The sequence below is a fragment of the Haliaeetus albicilla genome, chromosome Z, assembly GCF_947461875.1.
Source record: "Haliaeetus albicilla chromosome Z, bHalAlb1.1, whole genome shotgun sequence".
NCBI classification, from domain to species: Eukaryota; Metazoa; Chordata; class Aves; order Accipitriformes; family Accipitridae; genus Haliaeetus; species Haliaeetus albicilla.
The window spans coordinates 23421149-23439946 of record NC_091516.1 but is presented as its reverse complement, the minus strand read 5'-3'; the positions used below and the strand labels follow the sequence as shown (position 1 = coordinate 23439946).

The 18798-nt window shown below is 38.5% G+C and overlaps 1 protein-coding gene across 7 annotated transcripts in view; it reads left to right on the top strand.

The window, feature by feature from the left end:
- Positions 1-18798, top strand: part of BNC2 (basonuclin zinc finger protein 2) — a 342418-nt gene that overhangs the window by 186064 nt on the left and 137556 nt on the right. The window lies entirely within an intron of this gene.

The following is an 18798-nucleotide window of genomic DNA, read 5'->3' as shown; positions in this document are numbered from 1 at the left end:
TTTTTCCCAGTATTTTAGTACCAGATCTACCAGTCTGACTTACTGTTTATGTTTCCTTTAGCGATCCACTTCAGCTACAGAGCTGAGTTTTATTAGTGAAAGACTTGTTCTGTAACAGAAAATACTGTGGTTGCACTTGTATTGTGGTGTTTGAGGGTCAACTGAAATATGACTGCAATGCAGAGACAGAAAAACAGAGGACATGGAAGAAGTATTTTCACATATGAAAAACAGAACTATTTTGCCCTTCTGTGTTAAAATCTAAAAGTGCCTATATAAAGTGTCTATCAGTGCACTTTCCCCCAAATGCCTTCACAGTCTGCTTCTCTCACTTGGATGCTGTGTGTGTACTCTTTAGTGTTGGCCTGCAAACTGTTTCCTGACATTTATGATTTGTGACCTTTTAATTTATGTCTTACGAAATTTTTGTCCTAAGTGGATGAAGCAATGTGGTCTACGCTCTGCCTGAAAGGGCCACAGATTTAAAGATTACCTCAGACAAAGACTGGGCAATCCTCTCATCATTGCTACGTAATCTTGCAGACCCGTGTTCTCTGGTTATACTGCACCAGATAATAGTATATATTTTACCTACTGCATGGATTGCTTTTGAATCCTGAGAGCAAACAGAATACCCAGCTTGTACACTGTGCTTTACATCTGTCAGTTTTAAAGCACTATAAGAATGAGGTCAGTTTTATTACTCTTATTTCCAGATGGGAAAGTAAGGCAGAGGAGACAGAAAGAGACTTGCCCAGTGTAATAATGGTGGACTGTGTCAGGCATTATCCTTTCTGAAGCCTACAGTAAAATAAACTGGCTCACAGATTTCAGATTTCTCTTTGGTTGCTGTTCAGAGGTAGTATTTGGATCTGGAGCTTGTCGTGCAGGGACAAACGTGGAAGATCATCTGAATCCATTTTGCTAAGCGGTTTAGTTAAAACATGATAAAGCTGTGCGTGAATGTTCTTACTCAGAAAGAGCGTGGCCTGAAGTACTTTTGCTGGTTCGTTTCATGCATAGAGTTGCATTCTCTCATCTCTCAGCATTGTTTGTTCACTTGACTAACAGAGACTGTTGATGGATCCAGATCACCTCTTCCCACCCCCCTCCCCCGGACGCATACCTCGGCACTCTAAGATGTGTGAGAGCTTGATGGGCTGAGATCCCCTTTCAGCTTTAGTGTGTTATGTTGCTCAGATCTTCTATGCATTTCTAAAAGTAGCATTTATTTAAGGGGTATGGAATTGTGTATTTATACAGGAATATGAGTTTAAACCAGGCTTTTACCTGAGAGAGAAACAGAGCATCCCCTGGGCTAGGTACTTTGGTGACTTGTGCAAAGCTGGCCTTGATCGTAAGTTTTTGTGTATGTGAAGTAATGGAAAATTATTAGTGACAGAAGTTACTCGGCATAGTGTTATAGCAGGAGGTGAATGTTTGTAGTATCAGGGCTTCAGTTTGTAAAACATTAAATAAATGTACTGTGCTGTATAAATAATTTTCAGTAGTTGTTATTCCCAATTGACTCATGCTGCTCTTCCAAGTGTCCTGTAAACAGCTCTGAATGGAGCGATGGTCGGTAAACGATGAGCTTGAGGCATCTTGGCGTAGAAGTTAAGATGCTTCTCCCACCAGCTGTCTGTCCTGACAGCTTTCCCCCAAAGCCACTGCCACTAGAGCTGAGTGGCAGAGGGAAATTAGGCTCATTGCTCAGCGACTTCTGTTCATGTCCTGGTGAAAACTGGGGCACACCTCTCCTTCCTCAGTTCTTTACTAGGACAGTAAATGCTGAGAAAGTGAAGGTGTCAAAACACGGGATGGTGGCAGTGTTGTAAGTGCCACAGCCTTTTTCCCAGTGAACGTGAGACGGAGCTCTGTAACCCAGTATTTCTCTTTACAGAATGGAAAAGTATGTGAGTACGTGTACAGCTCCAGCAGAGCTGTACCATAAGGAGATCTAGAGGAAAAATTTTGGAGAATAGAGGACCAGCTGAAAAAATTTTTCAAGGAGCTTTCTTTTCCTGGCAGTGGGCAGCACATAAAAAACAAGCTGAGTGGAAAGAGCAGTTTCTAGTATGAGCCTTTGGTCAGAAATGATAACCAGCATTTGTAAGTGTAGTTAAGTAGCTGATATCTAGCAGACACTTAAGCTTCCCAAATGATTATTGAAATTAATCGTATTGTGTAATTATTTTAACTCAGGCCTTTGCACAGTAGGTTTTTTCCACCCTGTTTCGCATGCTCAGAGAAAAATATATTACAGCCTGTCACAACTTCAGATAATTTCATCTGTAATTAATAGCTGGAATCACAAAATAATACAAGCTAGATTTTGCCCCATGATGAAGTGTGGTCCATAACATGACTTTCAGTGATTCAGGTGGAATAGTTATTTAGTTGTCCCTACCTTATTTTATTATGCAAACATATTTATACTTTTAAAGTGGGGAACGTTTTTGTTTCAGTTCTTGTTGCTAGAGTAAATTAAACATGAGTAGATGATCTTAAAAATACTTTTATATTTGAAAAAAGAATAGCAGTACCGTTTATGTGGGCAGTGCATCGTGGAACAGCTGCTTAAGTTCAGGAAACAGTCTAATGAATATGAACACTTTGGAAATTAGTTGCCCATTTCATTAATTGTTTATTTGCGAATGAAAAGAGCTAGTCAAGCAAAGATACTGTTTGGTTTCTGGAAATTGCTCCACCAAACTATCTCCAGATGTTGGGGGAGGTGGGGAAGGAAGAAACCTCATCCACATTTTAATATCTGAAACTTTTGTAGCATGCTCACAATTCATGATCTGTGTTTGGATGCCATTTTTGCTTTGTCTCCTGTGTGCTAGGTCTTCTCTTTTCCCAGTTTTCTGTGCAACAAAACAAAGTTTGTAGCAAAAAATCTACAGCAGTATCCTCTGCTGAAGTGTGAAGTGTCCAGCTGAAGAAAAGAAACTGGTTGTTGCATTTTCAGTTTAAATAATATAAAGTTTGCATTTTTTCTTTTCAGAAATAGTTGGAAAACCATTTACATGTTTTAAATTATTATGTTGTAGGATAAATGATAAAAGTTTTACAAGAATGGGCAGATATTAAAATTATTAAAAGTAATGAATTTCAGTAAAATTCTTAGTAGTAAATGTTTTCTGGTGTGCTAGCTTGCTTGAAGATGCTCTTTTTCCAACTTGTTATACAAATGACTGCATTCTTACAAACAGTGGGTTTCTTTCTGAATCTGCATAGGATATCAAACAAGTCTGTGTTTTGTTTTTGATATGTTGTCTCTTTCTTCTTTCCCTTTTTAAATTTGAAATTTTCTTGACGGTGTGCTTAGATTTTTGCCATTATTTGTTTGCTCTTTTAGCTGAGCAGTATCTCACTCCTTACACCCTTTACTCTTCCCAAAAGAAGGAATAAAGCCCCTATCTATTTTGCTAAGAAGTATTAGGGAAACTCATTTCTGAGTGATAACCAGCCAAAAACAACACTGGATTTGTGTTCAGGGTTGAATTGTACATGTCTGTTAAAAAAGGCAACTGTGCCGCAGTTCACTTTACAGTTATTTTCCAGATTATTCAAAATACTTGAGCATTAGAAGAATCTGTCTAGTCCCACAGGAAAAACTGTCCAATAAGCCTCTCCCTTCATCTAAGGGTCATAGAGGAAACCCTGGCTAGACGTTTTGGTGACTAATTTAAAATATCTGGCAAGACAATTGATAGCACCCTTCCTTTGTGTTGTGACAAATATATTTCGACTGCAGTTTATTAACATAATCCAACACAACCACAGACATATTGTATGTATTATAGCATAGAATTAGAAACATTTTTTGCACATCACAGTCTTTACTCTCTTTCTTTTTTGACAAGGATCTGGATAATTGCCTCAACAAATGAACTGCTGTGTTCAGTCTGTTTCTATAATTTCATAAATTGTTTTCCATGCTAAAACTAGGCAAGCTTTTACTGAGTAAGTATAAAGAACCACAGTGTAATTACAGGAGCAGTATTATTAAAAAGTGTGACAGAAATGGCAGTTTAACTGACAGCTACTTTTTCTTTGCTTTATTACAACAAATTAAGTATCTCATGAAGTGCCAGTTAGTGAGCAACAGTGTCTTCTGCCTCTCTCTCTCTCTCACTCTCAGGCACACATGCATGCATGCACACACGTATCTTAAAGCTGAGACTTATCGCAGGCGATGACCACATAAGCTGGATCGTAAATTACCAGCTGAGGTTCCTACTGCTCCAGGAAATTTTATTTCAATTTAAAAATAAGGGGTTTTGTCTCACACTTACTTAAGCTGAATATTTAGCTCTTGTGTATCTCCCTTTGTCTGAATATATAGGTTCCCTTTATTGATAAAGGGAATTAGAATTATTCCCATTACATGGATGGAAAAAGTGAGATGCAAGAAGTGATTAACTTTCCCAAGACTCAGAACCCAGTGAATGACCAGGCTAAGAATGAGACCTAAGTTTGCTGTCTTAATCATTGAACCACACTGCCTGCAATCAATATGGCCTCGATCCAGAGCCCACTGAAATCAATGAAATGAAAGTTTTTGACCAGGTACTGTATGTAATGTAAAGTCCTTGCTTTAGTTTTTTATTTTCCTCCTAATGATGTGGTTATTAAAGTGCAGCTTTTCCATACAGTACTTCTGTAGCAAGTAATTCAAATCAATCAGTGACACTGATATAATTTGAATGAGGAGTAGAGGCTAACCCCCCCCCAGTTCTAAGGCTCCTGTCCTTTTCACTTGTTTTCAGTTGGACACCTTTATATATAAGAAATGTTCACACATTCAAAATCCATTTGTTGCTTTAAAAAATGTGTATATTTTAAGTATCTGGACTGCTTTTCTTTATGTTTTCCTGTGGTCAGTATTCAAACCTTTGCTTTTACTAATCCTAAAATCAGCAGGACTGCACAGGGGTATTCTCCAAATATTTCACAAATATCAGATTTGAATCAGGTTTAATACTAAATAGGTGATCATTACTTTTAAGTTACACGCTCAGTCACTGTCTAGTCAGTCAGGTGTAAATGTTAAACTCCTGGCTAGTATGAATAACAGTAACTGAAAGGCTAGCATATATCGTATAACATCGGGTTTGTAAAGTGTGTGCAGGCTGGAGCTGTGTGGGTTTTGAAGTTAACTTTACTAAAGGAGGCAAAAATCTAAAGGGTTTTGTGAAAATACTTAGCCATAAACACGATTTAAAAATTCTTTTTACTGATCTCAAAGTTTTGGACATCATTTAAATTGTGAAGACTATGGCAAATGTCATGATTTCATTATTTTTAACATCCCTTCTTTACTGTCTGTGGTATGACACGTTCGTAGCTTTTTATTAGATTAATAAAATTGCTACAAAAAAGAGTGGGATTGTCATGAAACATAAAAGGCCATTCCATTTATGTTTTGTAGTTGTTAAAAGCATCTGAGAACCAGGAAAAATGAGAACGAGTAATGCCAGTACTTAATGAACTGAGCCACGGTGATTGTATTTAGTTAATCACTTCACGAAAAAATGACTGTATGAAAATTTGCCTTGATTCATGTCCTGGTCAGTTGTGATCTTTAGAGATCTATTTGCCTAACAGCTCAGGATCTGCCTACAGATCTGTGAAAACCTAAACTGGATGCAATATTGATTGGCTCAGTAACATTGGTGAGTTCTGGCTGCATTACCAAGGAAAGAGCTTAAACAGGTGTTACTACCCAGGAGCCTCCTGGTGAAATATTTCTTAAACAAACCTTTTGGAAAATAATGTTTAAAACTTCTATAAACATCTCCTATACATGTCTGTAAATCTCTCTCTTTTCTGGTATGCCATTTCAAATCTGATTTTAGCATGTCTGATCCTTCAGTTATATTTACCTTTTTTGCACAGTACTCAAAAAAACATCTGAATACTCTCAGATCTTGTTGATGTCTCGCAAAGAACCTGCACAATGTCATATACTCAGGTAATTTATTTTACCATTCTTCTTAGACAAAGTTTAGGGCATTCCGAGTTCTTAGATGTCCAGTAATTTTTAGTTCCAGGGTTGGCATGAATAGAGAGATTAATTTTTTTCCAGAGTTCTCATAAGATTGAAAATACAAATTTGAAATACCTGTACCAGGCAGACAGTTGAGTAAACAGCACCATTATTGAAACCAGATCTCCTACAGCTTTATTCTTAGCATTGAAAATTATTACAGATCTCTAATCTTCCCCTAAATTTCCCCTCCAGCCCACCTTCTTCAGCACTCTTTTAATCCAGAGCTACCTTTGCTTGGCTTAATAAGAGGTGTGGTGCGACTAGGCAGGAGCTGCTGATTGACCAGCTGGCTGCTACCTCTTCACTATTAAGTAACTGCAATGGAATGCCCTGGCTCTCAGTACCTGGCAGGTTAAAACAAAAGGGCTTTGGGACTGCATGCAGCTTCTGGGTCATACTTTGTGCAACCATATTATAAGAATTATGTATCTTTGCATAGTCTGCCTTTCTACCAAAGATAGTGGAAGTCGATTCATGGATTCAGAAGTTGTGGAAGGGTAAAAAGATAGACACCTAGCGTCTGGAATTGCATAACTACTGTTTCCTTTGGAGACATAATCAGATAGGTTGGTGACTTTTTTTTTTTTTTAATCATATTCATTAGTTTTGATTAGTCACTTGATTTAGTAGGACAAATACTTTTTGACGTAACCCTGGATACAAGTGGGAGTGAGAGTGTGGCTTTGTCTGACTTTCTTCCATCTGGACACTAGAGCTAAGTCTTCTGACTTAATCTAGTGGGTCGTGGAGTATATTTGCTCCATCTGCTCCCCATGCTGACAGGTTTCATGCATGTGGAGTTTTGTGGAGTGTTGCTTATTCTGGTTCTTTGCTTGTTGAGAGCTTACTGTTCTGTGAGAAGAGATTCCTCAGAGATTTGCTCTCAAAGTTGCTCCATTTTTTACATCCATACTTTGTGTTCCTGCAAAAATCAGGAGAATTTCAGTAGTTAAAAGGAGTACTGTTTGATGAAGTTAAGATGAAGAATGAAAGCAACACACTTCCAGCCTGTATGTAATTTTTTCTTAAATTATAGGTATATTTTTGCCCTTGCAGGTTACATGTCTTTTTGAAAGTTGTCCATCAGTTATAAGGATAAATTCTGAGTAGTTAAACTCTTCTAGTTCAGAACTGCACAGGTGAACCTCAAGAACATTGCAGGTCCTTTACAATTTAGTCTGAATTAAGTGGAGCTCCTGATGTTTTGTATAACTGCTGACCATCCAGGTAACACATGTATATTGAGGACACTGGTAAAAGCCATTTGAAAGGGATGTTGTGTTGGGGGTGTTTACTCTAGAAATCATTGAGCTTCACACTTCCTCTTTTGGTAATGAATGAATGTCTGCATTTCAACAGGATGGATGCACCTGATGTGCAGTGGCATGTTTTCACATGTGAGCTTTGCAGGACTGTAGCAAATCAATGTTTGCTATTATGCCCGCTACTCTCAAAAATGTAGTACTTACCCCTTGACATATCAAATTTTAAATTCGTCTAAATTTGAAAGGCCAGTAGTTGTATCCTTTTACTGTAACATTTTTTTCAATTTTTCTTGTTTGTATCTTTCCTACTAGTTCTTTTGTTTTATTTCTCTCTCTCTGTCTCCCCTCACCCCCTGGTTCTGCCTTTGTACCCTCCCTGACCCAGTGCTTTACTTCAGCCTTTCCTTCCTTCACTACTACCTGTCAGGTGTTCTGCTTCTCTCCACACATTTTTACTCCCTTGAAGTTTTACAAGGGACTGGGATGGCTTTGCAACTTCTTGTACTGACTAAACTCTTGAAAAGTCATCACTTTCCCATAAGCAGTGATTTCCCAAAGCATGTCAAGTATTTAAGACTTAGGAAAAAGGAAAAATCTGGCATAGATCCAAAGTCTCATTTGACTTCAAAAACTGTGCCTGACCAAAACCCCCAGAAAGCATCAGAAAAATCACAGAAGTGGCAATTTTATTTAGGGAGAATTATGTAGAAGGTCTGTTCTTCTCATCTGCTGGGATTCCCTTCAACAGTATTGAATTTGGATGCTGACACTAATGGAGAATTTACAGAGCTACTGGAGTTATATGTTTCTTTTAGTAGCATTTAATAGTATTACTATCTAATAACTATTAGATACTGTCCTACTCGGTAATTAGGTGAGTGAGATGCCTTCTGAGTTATCAGTTTTGCCAGACTCCTAGGAAGTATCTGCTTTTCATCTTTGTAGTCCTTATTGAATGGGGACATTTTTTTCAGAAAAGGAAAGAAATTTTTAAATGAGGTGAAGAATATTACCATATATGCTTACAACTGAAAGGTGTATTTTAAACTGCTATACCAAGAGGCTTGAATGATAATTTTGAAAAGTAATACATCCGTATGAATGTATGAATACCTGCCAATAATGGCCTCCAAAGGTTTCATAGCCATGGTTTATACAGGTTAGACCTCCTTTCTGCTATTTAGTCAAAAATGGTTCTGAACTTGCTTGCTTACCCCCCCTCTGTCATGCATACCGTCCAATGCTGCAATGTTTCTCCAGTTTCTTGGCCCTGGTCCTCAGCTGGCCTTCTTTCCAAGTCTAGCAGTTGTTACTAGTGCCTGCCACCACACCTGATTTTTTTTTTTTTTTTTTTAAACCAATTCAAATCCCAGCACAGTCATTTCTCCTAAACAGGAGGAAACAGCTTTCAACCAAGGCCTCTGCTGTCCCTCCCTGTCTAATGAGCTCCTTCCCTCCAAAGCCTACCTCCTGGGAACCGTCCGCACTCTTTGTGCGCTCATCTTCTTCTTCTGCTCCCTGCTCAAGTATGTTCCCACCTCACACCCTGCTTCATGTCACCAGCCCTAGGGCTACCTGGCTGTGACCAGCCTGCACAGCTCCCCTGGGAAGGGTGGGAACAGCTCTGGGCAGCCTGCCAGGAGGTGTGGGGTCCACTCTCTGGGGACAGAGGCATTTAAAGAAGAGGAGACACCCTTTGTGTAGCCAGGGAGGATGCCTTTGCCTGCACTGTAGTCCATGGTCCCCCTCACTTCATGCTCCCCTGCCTGCTGGCACAAGGTAAACCTTAGGCTTTCTCAAGACATCAGAAAAGAGCAGAACTTGTTTGGGGCGGGGGAAAAGGGGAGAGCGGAAAATGAGCACAGACAGCAACAGACTAGATGTAGCTTTTTGGACTTCTTTCCCCCCCCGACAAGGCTACTCTCCTGCCTTCTCCTAATTTGAGAATTTCTGCTTTATAGAGTTAATTCTTAGGCTCTCTTCCTGAGCTGTTAATTATGGTTGAAAGTTAGAGGGACTGAGGAGGAGATACATTAAGTCACTCAGGAAGTCAGTGGAACAGGACTAGAAACAACATCTTCATACAGTCATGTGAGGGCCTGTTCGTCATCTTCAGGTTTGGCTTCAGAAATGCCTTTGTTTTTCTAGCCGCTGCAATCAGTAGGTGAAATTTTAAACAGGAATAAACAGAGGCTCCCAGTTTCTGTTTTGAGGAAAGAACCTTGTCTTCCCTGCTAGACTGAATTTTTTGTGCCGTGTGTCACTGTGGCATCTTGTGGTACAAGACAACCCCTTGGTCCTGTGCTGCTGGGAGATACCTTGCCTGCTTGTATACAAACTTACTCAAGTGCTGGAAGCAATGTGGCCAGATGTGTGTGCTGCTTGGGTTCATTTGTTTTGCAAAGCTGTGCGGAAGAGTTTTAGGAATTTCTGCATGGCATTCATTCCACTGTGCAATACGGACATTACTGGCACCCTTCCTGCTGCTAGCCTGGCCAGGCAATGAATCAGTGTTTTTATTTCTGAGAAGTATGCTAACACCATGCTAAGGCCACTGCCATCTTCTTGTGTAGTTTGGTCTTTGCTTAGGAAAACTGGGATTATCCTCTGTACTTGGTGTTCTCACACAGTTGAAGATGGTGCTGATATGTACATATTTAAAAAAATAGGTAGAAGGGGAAAAAGATATTAAGTATCATTAATTTATAACTTCTTGATAACTAAAGGAATCAAGTTCTTTGCTAGAAAGACAGGAAGAGTACATCTAACTTAAGCTGGTAGGTCCTTTATGACAATGTAGTTCACTAATCACTGCTTATGTACAGTCTAGCATTGAAAAAAGGCTGAAACTCAGAAGTGCTTTTTCCTTCTGTTTTATGTGGTTTTTTTCAATTTGAAAGGGATTTACATTTATTTAAAGACATTTTTCTAAATTTTGCTTTGAATACAAATCATGTCATACAGCTTTGCCAAAATAAACTTGGCAGCTTACATTTTCTTTCCTTTTTTTTGAGTGTTGGCATGTAATGAATATTAATGGAGCATCACTTCCTGGTTTTTGGCATGATACTTTCTTCGTGTAAATACTGCTTTTTGAAATACCAAAAGCCAGTGTGCAGTTCAAAGTCTTCAATTAAATTTAGATGAATTGATGAAGAATGCCCATTTTCTGAGAGTTTGAATGTGTTTGTTTCCTGATTAATTTTTGGGTTTTTAAAGAAAGGTAAGAAGATGTAATTTCATGAGTTTGACTCCCTTCTTAGCTGCTTAGTACATCTTGTTCCTGTGTCTGCATTTAAACTCCTGAAGTTAAACTCCTCTTCTTTTTGAGGATTTCACAGTGGCAAGCACATTGTCGGCAATCAAATAATAATAGGGAGAAATGAATCAGTCTGGATAAAGTGGAACTGACCTGAATTTGATCCTTAAACTCAAACTAACCAGAACTATTCTGGGGTTTTAAATTTTTGGGGGTTTAGAAATTACTATCACACACCTCTGCACCATCTGGCTTTTCCTAGGAGTGGAAACAGACTTATCAACATACTGTAACAGAGTCTGTTTTTGTGGTGTGTCTGGCAGAGTTGTTACCCGAAAATTCTGGAAATCTCACCAGAAGGGCAGCTTTTATGCAATTTCCAGACCAGTTTTCACACCAAAGAGGATTAGGTGGTAAGCGGAGTGGAGAAAGAGTCTGTGCTTGTGGTTGCATCTTGGTTTTACCAATCACTAAATTGTGCTTGACTAAATGTTGCTTTTAATTATGACCTGGTGGAACTCTCACAAAAATGAGAGAAAAGTCCCCCATTTGTCTCATTGTGACTTGAACTTTTCATCATGGAAATCCGCTGGCTGTAATGAGGTGACACATGAGTTTCTTGGAGCTGAATTTAGTCCTCTCTGTATGTGCATGCTTGTTTTATGCTAGTGTCGTCCATCACGTAGACCCTGAGGTCTAGACGGAGGAACCAATTCCATCTGGCCTGTGCTTTTGTCCCACAGGAGAAAAAAGTTGCAGTTAAGGGCTGAGTGCGCTGATTTAACTCTTCCTGCGCACAGACAGACATTTACTGTACAGCTGCTGATGACATGCGTGTATGTGGAGGTGGATGAAAGCAGGGGCTTCAGGGAATGGTGTTTGCAACGGTGAGGGTGGCTGTAAAACCCTGTCTGGGAGCTCTCATCAGAGCTGCTGCTGAATTTGTCTAGGGAGGAAGGACCCTGAGGAGCAGCTATAGCAGTGCCTGTGAATGAGGAGTACCATTGATACCTGCTGTGGTTACCACAGGTTTAAGTGTCCCTGTGCAGTCTGACTGCTGTATGAGAGTCAAAACGTAAACAAAGAGCGGAATTTGATCCCATTTGTTAGGTAGTTAGGCTGATAACTTTGCACTTCACTCTCTTGGGCTGATACATTTGAAGTATGCTAGAGAGCAGATACAGTTTAGAAACTGCATCCCAATACAATAATCTTCTCAATGTTATAATCTGGGGGAAGGGAGATTGTTACTGACAGACTTCCCAGTTACTATGTTAGGCTCTTTTTCATAAAGCTGTTAAAAACTGTGACAGGCTCATTCTGCCTTCAGTGAAACTGGACAACACTCCTATTGATTGCAATGGGAAGAGGCTCTGGGCCAGTGTTTTGCACACACCGAGCCATTTCACTTTCTACCAGTCTGGTCTGCTTTTTCCACAAAAGTGCATAGTATATGTATTTGCTGCAAAGCATTTACATATGAAATGGTGACCAAAGTAAGTTTTGTCCTATAATAAACTGCTCAGTGCTATGACAGGAATAAATACAGGGTTTAGCACAAGCACAGCATGTGCAATAAGTGTACATGCTGGATTAGAGCCTGCAGACTGGTCTTTGCATAGGGAGTGAGAGCATTCCTGTTTGCAGAGCCCATGCTTAGCACTTTATGTACTGAGTAGCAACAGGATTACGGTAGCTGATGCTAGACTTAGTGTGATCTAACACCAGTTTGGCAGAAGGCAAAATGAAAGAAATTTTAAACATGCACTGAATATTGTATTCCTCTAGATAAAGTTGGGACAGACTTTATAAAAGAAGCTGGGAATGCATTAAATGCATTCAGTTGACTTTGTCTCTGAGGATGTGTGTTGCTTGATATTTAAAGGTGCTGAACACTGGCAAATCAAAATGGACAGTCAGGATCTGATAAATACAAGGTACAAATGATCACTGTGTTTATTCCTGGTATAGAAATAATCTAGAAGATAGATGGGTTCAAACAGAATGCATGCTGACAAGTGGCAAAAGCTGCTGTTACTTTAATGCAGCATATTAGGATACATTCTTCTGGATGGGGTGGCCTGATTCTGTATAGCTGTTGTCATCATCTGCTGAATACATGTCTTTGGATGGATGAGTTTTATTTAGTAAAACAGCTTATTTTCTTTAAAAAAAGAAAGAAAGAAAGAAAGAAATCGTTCCCCATTAGTTGTTGTGTTTTTCCTGCACTTTCTGCAGAATTTTGAATGTTTGAGTATGCTGGGAGTATGACTTTCCTTATTCCAGCTCTGAGATACAGGAACGGTTTGTTGCTGCAAAGCTGTAACTACCGTTGCCTAATCTGTCTTAGATCTGTGGATAAACAAGACTTACAGTCCAGAGGTAATATTCTAACATGTATTTCAAGGTATAAATTCACCTAGTAGTGTGATGGAAGTGGATAGTATTGAAGTCAGACTGGTGACCACTCCTGTCACTGAATAAAACCAAAAGCAATGGAAAATCTAAACAAAACAAAATTGTGTTATTAGACTGCTGGTTTTCCCTTCAGTGCAGTCTAGCATCTTGAGTTTTTCTTGACTGATTTTAAATAAATACATGTAGATAAAGATAAACTATGATAAGAGATGAGGATAAAAACTGATTCAGTATTTAAACCTGACCATTCCTGTTTGTCTATATGAACATGCTTTCTTAGTGAATCACCTGTTGTCTTCCCCCACCCTTAAACAGAAAACCAGAAGAAGGCATATTAATCTTTCAAAAACAATTTGGTAGTCATTTGGCTCAATTCAGCTACAATTACTGTGAACTATGCAAGACAATGGTACTAAATTCATAAGGTCAGAAGCAAGACATACAGCATCTGTTGACTGCCTGCATTGAACTTGTTGCTCATTGAACTTCTGTTGTTGTGACAGAAACTGCGGTAATGGGCTGGCTACAGTCCACCACAAATGTGTAAACAGCTAACAATTTGATTGCACGGAAGTCTTAATCTCAGGACATTGTACAAATGAATTCACATCGTGTAATCTAGAAATCGTGTATCTAGAAATAGTAGTTGCACTGAACATTTCTTACCTAACATAGCAATAAATGTGCAGGTATAGCACAGGACGCAATGATATTTATAGGACTGGTGACACGTGAAGAAAGCAACGCTACTATGTGGTAAGCATCCTACACTTTGTTGGTCTTCTCCCCGGTATTGTGCTTAAAAGTTATTTTCTCCTTGCTTGCCGCTTCTTGTATTTTAAATAGATACAGAATTTTCAGGCAGCATCAGTTAAACTAACAGCAAAGAAACAGTTTTAGTTCTCCCTCCAACACTGGCCCCCCTCCACCTTCCTCCCTCACTGATGCTGCTCACTGAAGAGCAGGTGCTCAGGGTCATTCTGGTGCAGCATCTGTGATAGACACCATTGCTCGTGTCTCAATTCTTGAGCAGACATGAGGGAGTGACAGTGGGAACATTGCTGTCATCCCAGCAAGCACAGTACTCAGCTGGACTCTGCAGGTTCTGAAGTACTTTTACATCCCTCAGTTTAGGGTTATCCATTCTCCCTTGAAGCAGAGACTATTTTAAAAAGTCAGCATCTCAAACAGGGTTTGAGGAATACATTGCAAGTCACCGGATTCCTTCACTTTTAGGTTTTGTATTAACATTAATGGTTTATAAAAGTTAACACCTGCATTCAGCATGGAGGTGTGCAGCCAACATAAAAATCTATTCTAGCTTCATTCTCAGCAATTTACATTATGTAGTCTCAGGTCACACTGAGGACTATCTCCTTAAACCGCAGCCATCTGGGTTCTGATTAGTTTTCTTTATTTTCTGCCCATGTGTGATCAAATGTTACACATAGTGTTATAAACATAAGGGGTAATAAGGTAGAAGAAAGTTACTTAACATCAAGATCCACAGAACCTGTGCATGTATTGAAGGTCCTGTATGCTCTCCAAAATTGATTCCCAAATTGGAATGAGCACTAAAAATTGGGAAGTGTCAATAAATAAATAATGACAGTCACTGTCAATGATCTCAAATGCTTTTCTAAGATAAAGCCTTTATACCCAATTGTCTCACATACAGTCTTTTTACACCCATTTAGTACAACTGATTTTAGTATCATAATTTTTTTAATTAAAAATTGTTAAAAATAGGCATTGTTCACTTTTGCATGTGACAATACATAAAAGGGAGCAGTTTCTTTTTCTGAGAATCCTTGGTAATTAAATGAAACTGGTAACTCAAGAAGAGGAAAGCAGTGCCGTTGCTGCATATTCATTGCAAAGATACTGTTTCTCCCATTTAGAAATGTGGCTAGATCTGGTGCCTTCTACCCAAAAAGAGTCTTAGTCTGGGATATATTTTCTCTTGTTTATCCCCACACTTGTTCTGAAATCTAGAAATTCAGTGAAGTTTTAGCACAGTATATGCATTGGGAAATTCATGCTTGGCTTCTCCATATCTCCTCTTCCCACCCTCAGACAGACAGAAACCACTGTGACAAGGTTGTTACCTTAATTATGATGCACAGTGGTGAAGGTAATTTTAGAGGATGAGTTTGTGTTACCTCCCGTATGCTTTCAACAGAGACTTGCTGACTAAGCACATCCTAAGTATTGCATCAGCCAGAGCCATAAGTGATACAGCATTTATCTTCTATCCTGTGAAAATGAATTTTGTTACTGTGAGGAATGCTTACACTCATAGACCTGCTGGCACACATATTTCTCTCTCTTTTTCCTTCTAGTATTTTGTAGATTTCACTTTCTCATAGGAATGAGTGAAATACTTACCATACGCATATGCCTTAAGCGCAGTGCCTTTTGTTAGTAATCCTAGTGTAGCACCCTTCCTCAGTCTGATGCTCACATTGTACCAAACTAACTCCCTTATTCTGAATGAGTCGTCTCTTCAAATTTAGTCAAGACCAGATTTCTTTTATTAAAAAAAAGTGAAGAAGTGATTCCACAGTCATTAACAACTCACTTTTTTATGAAAGAATAATTTCATTGCTAAAAGCAACCATCTCTGGAGAAGAGGGTTACATCTGTGAGAGAGCTAGAGCTAGTGCCCAGCAGTAAGAGCAATGAAACTTTAAAACTTACATAAAATTTCAAGGTTCTGATAACGTCTCCATGGACAGCATGTTTCAAGGTCTTACAAGAGAGACCTTCCCCATGACTGTGTTTACAGTTTTTGTTCAGCCATTGATTCCCCATTGGTGATTGCAAGTAGTCATTGACACTGACTCACACCGTTTCCTTGTATTATCAATTTTTTCTGCTTGGAGGATGAGGGGTCTAGTGACTTCACCTGTGACTGTTTTGAGCTGTGAACATGCTGTTCCATAGTAGGAGAAACTTGCAAATGTTTCATGTTACTGTCCAACTAACATAACACACAAGAGCTGCTACACAGAGACAGGCAGATTTTTTTTCTACTGGGCTGGGTGCTGCAAACTGGTGAATATGCAGCATTTGGCTCAAAGAGATGCTAGGTAAGTGTAACCTGTATTGACAAATCAGTTTTAAAATTAATTGCTAAATACTTGGCTTGCTCTTCTGGCAATTTTGAAGATGTGCCAGTTTACAGGATCTTCAGAAACTGGAATTCTGATATGATTTTCTGTGTGTTGTCCTTAGAGGACGCAATGATTTAATTATTTATTGAATTGTGTGAAGAATTTTTTCTACCTTTAAAGAGAAGAGTATGAATATGAGTATATGTAAACAATGAGGATGCAAGTATTTGCAGAATCAAGTGGTATGGTTGATAGGCATTAAAAAAAAATGGTGTAGACCATAAAAGACCTGGAAATATGTGTATTTTTGCAGGCCCTTACTTGTCTTGTACTTTGTTCTTTTGGTTAACATATAGCTGTGTCTTGTCATTATTATATTAAAGATAAATATTGTCCCTATGTATGACAGTGGCAGTAGATCCGACTTTGATTTCACACCCCCTTGGATTAAATTAAATCTTTGTGTACACTTCAAACGTGTTCTACCAGACCCAGCATGTCCTATCTTAGCTGAGTTGGACATTGTATGTTGTAAATCTATGCAATTGAAATAGTGCTTTTAAATATGTGTTATAATGATTTAATGAGACATAAATTTGAAGATCAAAACTATTTAAATTTGAAGGTTGTGCAGAGGAAGAGGCCTGGGAGAACAAAAATCTTTTTCTGAGCTCATACATGGTATTGTAGGATAGAAACTCCAGTTTTGTACCAGTAGGGGCAGATTTATTCTGTACATTGGGAAAAAAAAACAACCCACTTGAATAAAAAGAACAGGCTGATAAAGCTTGTGCCTTGGTTTATAAAAGCAAATAAATATATGTATATTATACTGTATTATGTATATTTGTGTTCTTGAGTATAGCTAAAGGACAACTTCCCATGAAGTAATGCATTCCTTTAGAATTGCTGTAGATTTTCATAATTTTTTTTAAACATTCCTATTGTAACCTACATCAAAAGGGCAGCTATGGTTCTTGTGTCTGACTATACATATGCATTATAAAAAAGTGAGTCTACTGTAATTACCAGTTTGCAGAGCGAATTCCTGCAGGGTTTGTACTCACCCCATTAGTAAAAGAGATAAGTTGAAATGTATTAAAATTTCACTGTACAACTGGGAGTTTTTGTTCACAGTAAATGTGGTAATGTTTCTTCATTGCTTGACTGTTTGTGTTTAAATTTAGGCAGTGTGCCCAACAGGGACGAAATTATAGGATAAAGCTATGTATAAAAGAAAATCCTTCTGAGAAAACCAATAACATTTTTTTTCTCCCCCCCCCCCCCCCCCCCCCCCGTTATATATGTAATCATGCTCCATTCTGGCCAAGGAAAAACATTTTATCTGTTTCACAGTTACTGAAATTCTCCTTTTTCGTACATAAGCTGAAGGGATAGAGCATATGTTAGCAAACCTTTGTGCAAAAAATCCATGGCTTTGTTTTCAGGAAGTGTTGAAGAAGCAAAATTTAAAAGATACATGAATAAAAGAAATCCATGTTTAGTGAACAACATTATCTAATGAAGATAAAAATTTTCACCTGTTAATCTGGGATTTTGGTGGAAAGAAAAAAAAAAGATGTCACTTGTTTGTTCTTACTTGCTTACAGTATCAGTTTTGTGGCTGACAGAGTTGGCCACTGAAAGAACAGTGCAGGATTGGGTCTCTAATTAATTTAAATAAGCAATTATTGCTTTAAGTTATAACTTAAAAACATGGTACATAGTACAGTGTTGATCTTGATGAGATAGAAAAGATAATTTTCCTTTTAGAAAATACTCAAACTTTTCTAATTAATTTTAATTCATTGCACTTACTTTCAAAAAATTAAAATCTTTCATTATAACTTTTTCATGTAACTTCAGTAGAACTCATATTTACCTTCACTAGCTAAAATGCAGTACAGTGTAGTCTAAATCCATGGGGTTTTTTGGCCAAACTGAAAACCCATCATTTAAAATCCAGAAAGCGATAACATCGTCACAAGTTTCAAATGTTATTGGTTTACATACTTTCTTCTGAAAACATTTGCTGTAAGGAAGTAGAATTCTGTTGTGAATAGCAAGGCTGATAGCACAGTATGGGAATCTCAGTATACTTTATCTTCTATAGTTGCCAGCAAAGATTTTTTTTTTTTTCTTTCCCCTGCAGAGGTGTCAGTAAGGTTTATAGAAAGAAAAAGTTATACTTTTACTAGCAATGGCTAAATAGAGTTTTTCAGTTTGGGAAATGTTTTTCTTTTTTCATATAAAAGCAATAAAGTTGTGTGCAGGAATGGTGTAGAAAGAATAAACCATCCACTTGTCCAGTTCAGAAACATAATCGTAGAATCATAGAATAGTGTGGGTTGGAAGGGACCTCCAAAGGCCGTCTAGTCCAACTGCCCTGACATGAGCAGAGACATCTTCAACTAGATTAAGTTGCTCAGAGCCCTGTTCAACCTGACCTTGAATGTTTCCAGGGATGGGACACCTACCACCTCTCCGGGCAACCTGTTCCAGTGTTTCACCACCCTGACTGCAAAAAATGTCTTCTTATATCTAGTCTAAAGCTACCCTCTTAGTTTAAAACCATTGCCCCTTGTCCTATCACAACAGGCCTTGCTAAAAAGTCTGTCCCCATCTTTCTTATAAGCCCCCTTTAAGTACTGAAAGGCTGCAGTAAGGTCTTCCCGGAGC